Source organism: Scylla paramamosain, chromosome 38 (assembly GCF_035594125.1).
Source record: "Scylla paramamosain isolate STU-SP2022 chromosome 38, ASM3559412v1, whole genome shotgun sequence".
Taxonomy (NCBI): Eukaryota; Metazoa; Arthropoda; class Malacostraca; order Decapoda; family Portunidae; genus Scylla; species Scylla paramamosain.
In genome coordinates this window covers 6,536,235-6,541,234 of record NC_087188.1, presented here as the reverse complement: position 1 = coordinate 6,541,234, position 5,000 = coordinate 6,536,235, and the positions used below count along the sequence as shown (strand labels likewise).

The window sequence follows — 5,000 nt, the reverse complement described above, 5'->3', positions numbered from 1 at the left end:
CCGCATATCGATAACGCTTGAACGGAATGTATTTAATAGGATATGTCAAAACTTCCTGATAGAATTTATCCTCCCGTTCATTTTTATTCAACATTATTACTAAGTAGTCCTCATAACCGTTAAATATTAATAGACTTGCTGTGAATATTCGAGAAGAGTCTAGAGTTAGATCACTGAAAACATTTTTTAAGAGCAAAAGCTTTTTGTTTATTATGCAAAAAATGTGAAGGCGACACAAATACTCGTTTGATGGAGGCATCATCAAATGCGATGCTCAACTGTTGCTATTATTACATCTTTTACTCTTGCATTATTCTTATTATTTTATATCATATCATTAATTCGCCAACTTTCACTGAACCACGCAAAGAAAGTTGGATAAGAGTCCTTGGCATCTCAACTCTGGCCACTTGGCGACAGTTGTTATAATAAAATAGCTCCAAGAAAGCACACACTCGACGCACCGAAACACACCACCACCACGGCCACCAGTGAATGTCAGGAGCTGCCAGCGGGCGTACGATAACTGTGACAACACTGTGGGCGACTGTACTGAGTCCTTCCCTGGTGTGTGTGTGTGTGTGTGTGTGTGTGTGTGTTTATATCAGGGTGTGGTACGAAGAGCCTAACCTAACCAAAATTTATCTCACTTAGGTCATTCTAACTACCTAATTCAACACTAGTTATATTCGTGAAATTGTGTTTCTTTTATTTACCTATTGCTTCTTTACTTGGTGTATGTACCTTGCCTCTGTTACAGTGTGTGTGTGTGTGTGTGTGTGTGTGTGTGTGTAACCTAACTTATCTTACCTCGCTACATTCGTGAGTTAATTCCTGTCACTTGCATTAATTCAGTTTATTTTCCTTCTCTTGATTTCAGTTTCTTATTTCTGTCACCTCTTGTAGTGTATTCCAAGTATTTATTTCTATGCAGGAATATATTCTTTTCTTTTCTTCTTTTTTTCCTTGTATATCATTTACATTTTTCACCCCTTCCTCACCTTCATGTGACCTCTCAGTTATTCGTCGCTTCTTTCTCACCGTGATAAGATACTTAACATTTATCCCCAATACGTGTGTGTGTGTGTGTGTGTGTGTGTGTGTGTGTGTGTGTGTGTGTGTGTGTGTGTGTGTGTGTGTGTACATTGGCCGTATCTGTTGGCCCATTTTCAGTGTTTTATGGGATTGAATTTGGGTCCAGTTTTCCTTCCTTGGGCCATTATCATACATTTTCTGAGAGTTATGAACACACACACACACACACACACACACACACACACACACACACACACACACACACACACACACACACACACACACACACACACATACACACACACACACACACATACACACACACACACACACCGTGCAGTGTAGTGGTTAGCACGCTCGGCTCACAACCAAGAAGGCCAGGGTTCGAATCCCGGGAGCGGCGAGGTAAATGGGCGAGCCTCTTAATGTGTGGCCCCTGTTCATCTAGTAGCAAGTAGATACAGAATGTAACCTGAGGGATTGTGACCTCGCTGTCCCGATGTGTGGTGTGTAAGTGGTCTCAATCCTACCCAAAGATCGGTCACTATGAGCTCTGAGCTCTTTCCGTCGGGTAACGGCTGGCTGGGTGACCAGCAGACGACCGTAGGCAAATCACACACACACAGTCTCTAATAGTGTGTGTGTGTGTGTGTGTGTGTATGTCGGCGCCTTTCTTTACCGCGTTACACGTGTAGACCTAAGCACATTACATTCTTATCAATTTTCAACCGTTGCACATCTTTCAACTTTACATTTTTTTTTTCATTAATTTCTTTTCCTTTGGGTCCTTTTCTCTTAGCTTTCAAGTAATAGGCTAGGTAACTTTTCACACAATCTAATTTCTCTCCTTACAATTCATTTTAATTCCATATTGTACTTCCATTCCATTCCATTCCCTTTAAACATTATAATTTAAAAAACCGTAGGGTAGGCAACGCGTTAATATTTACTTTCAGACTTGCATAATCCAATTCCTCCGCTTAAGTCTCCCCTTAAACTCTCTTCGCTCCTGTCCATTTTCTTTATCGTCCTTGTCTTACGTTCATCCTCCTTTGTCTTCTATCAGTTATAGAGGAAATGGTACACTAATTCTTACTTTCGTGCCTGAATAATCTAATTCCTCTCCTTAAGTTACTCTTTGAATTTCACTTTCGTCCATTTTCTTTATTCTCTGTTTTTAGTCCGTTTTTCTTTATCTTTATTAATTATAGAGAAAAGGATAGACGAATTTTGATTTTCATACCTGCATACTCAAATTCCTCTCCTTAAGTTTCCTTTTGAACTCTTCTCTCTCGTCTATTTTCTTTATTCTGCTTGTCTTTAGATCATTTTCCTTTATCCCTCACAAGTTTCAGAGGAGAGGGTAGGCTGACTTTCTTTTTCTTAAGTTTCCCTTTGATCTCTTTAATTTCTGCCTATTCTCGTTCCTTTATTCCTATTATTTTCAGCCCACCTCCCTTTATCCTTCACAAGTTGTAGAGGAGAGGGCACATTAACTCTTACCTCCACACCTGCACACTCTGATCCCTTTCCTTAACTTTCCCATTGGAGCCTATAATTCCCTTCCATTCTCTTTCCTTTAGTCTTATTATTTTTTAGTTCATTTTCCCTCACCTCTCATAAACTGAACTGTAGGCGAAAGGGTACAATGAATTCAACTCCCACACTTGCATAATTTAGTTTCTTTCTTTAACTTTCTCTTTGAACTCTGTAACTCCCTTTCAGTCCCTTCCCTTTATTCTCTTCATCATTTAGCTCGTTTTCCTTTATCTTTGTAACTTGTTTTGGGGAAGGTACACTAAATTAACTTTCCTACTTGCACGTTAATTTCTTCGGATTTTTTTCCTTAACTTTTCTTTTGAACTTTCTTATTCCTTTTCATTCTTTTCCCTTTATTTTCTTTATCATTTACGTAGCTGATTTTCCTTTAACCATTGTAGTTTGTAAGGCAGAGGATAAAAGATAAATTTCTTACTTGCACACTAATTTCATCTATTTTCTTAACTTTCACTTTCATTTCTATAATTCCCTCCCATTCCTTCCCCTTATTCTCCTGTTATTTATCCCATTTTTCATCACCCTTCATAAATTGTCAGGGAGAGGGTACACGACCTTTGACTTCTATGTGTACTTGCATACTCTAATTTCTTAACTTTCTACTAACTTCCTTAACTTCCTCCCTTACCTGTTACTGTCCCGGTACCCAAAGTTCTCTGGGTTCCCGGCGCGGTATTTTGAAACGCTTTTTTTTTCTCTCTCTCTCCTATAAGAACTATTTTTAGAGACCACGGAAATTATTAATCGGGTTATTATGCGCATTTCTTTCTTTAATGATGCAGAATCTTTCATGAACTATATCTAGAAACAAAAATATCCTTGAAAGTGTTAATTATTCCCACGGGATTATATTATTAGTTGCAATGCTAATGTGATGTAGAGTTTGAGAATGCTGTCTCCGAGTAGCTGCAGACTGGACTAGACACATAATCCTTGTTCTTAGACTCGCTGTTTTCTTTACATATTTACTTTCAAGCGCCACGCAGAGAGAGAGAGAGACAGAGAGAGAGAGAGAGAGAGAGAGAGAGAGAGAGAGAGAGAGAGAGAGAGAGAGAGAGAGAGAGAGAGAGAGAGAGAGAGAGAGAATCGTGGCGTAGGACAGGAAGCGCCACCTTTCCTCACCACACGGAGCAAGGCGGCCAACTCCTTCCTCCGCCACCTACACGTTCCCAATCATAGGTGAGCGGTGCCCATTTCAAGGCTGGGTGAGCCTAGGAGCGGCCAGGCGTACCAGAACAGAGATGGTTAACCCTTTTACTGCTTGGTCACCTTTGCTGTTAACATTTAAGGCACCGTTAAAGAGATAATTTGCATGGAAAGAGAACAGAAGATAAAAGGATTATTTTTGTTTATTTTTATTCTTGAAAACTATTTACGAGACTCTAGCACAAAACAGTATCCCTCAGAAAGTTGTAAATGGTTGTGGGGAAAAAATGTATGACAGTGAATGGGTTCATTAGATTGTTATAGGTGCTTTCACTTTGATGGTAAGGAATCCTTGTTAAGCTACCAAAGTCACACAAAAAAAAAAATGAAAACCCTGTATTTCCCCACTGTAGCCTGTTAAGAATTAGTATTGGGTCCTTGAAAACCCCAATTATTCCCACCGTAGTCTGTTAAAATCCTAATTATTCCCATTGTAGTTTGTTAGAACCCCAAATATTTTCACTGCAGTCTGTTAGAGGCTGTGGCTCCCTGAAAACCGTAATTACTCTATTCTAGTCAGTTAAAAGTAGTGGCTGGTAAGACGCCACAATGCTTGAGAATCCCAGGCAAGTTGCATCTCGGCAGGTCATCAGGGAGGAGGCGATAAAATACAACTGGGGCTTTGTGTGAGAAGTTCAGAGCTTGGATATTACACTTGGGATATAAACGAGTCTGCCTTTGCTTCACTAACTCCCTTAACTCTCCCTCCACCTCGCCAGAACGCACTCACCACCACAGAGACTCGCGTGGTCTGTTGTGAATGTGAGATTTGTGTGGTATGGATTTCTACGGAGTTACATTTTTTATATCCTCATCCGTCACTTGTATTCAGACACGCACGTTTGAAATGTACAACATGTATTAGTAAAGCATCCGTATTGATTCTTGTGATGGTTATAGAGGTATGTGGTATAGATTTCAAGCCTTTTTCATTTTTTATATCCTCATCCATCACTTCTGTTTAGTCACGCACGTTTGAAATGCACTCCTGTGTGTATTAGTAACACATTTGTATTGATTTTCGTGAGGGTTATAGAGGAATACGGTCTCTGGTATGGTTCCTTTAAGATAATACTTGCTCTCTGAACGCCGATACTGGTTTTCAATATCCTGTTATTCCCGCGGAACAAACCTAACCGACAAAAGCTAAAAAAGAAATACCCATAGCAATTTAATTATTCCTCCCTTCTCTCTCTTCTTTG

At 39.7% G+C, this 5,000-nt stretch overlaps 1 protein-coding gene across 1 annotated transcript in view; it reads left to right on the top strand.

Annotated features, from left to right (window-relative positions):
- Positions 1-5,000, top strand: part of LOC135091639 (otoferlin-like) — a 198,620-nt gene that overhangs the window by 148,628 nt on the left and 44,992 nt on the right.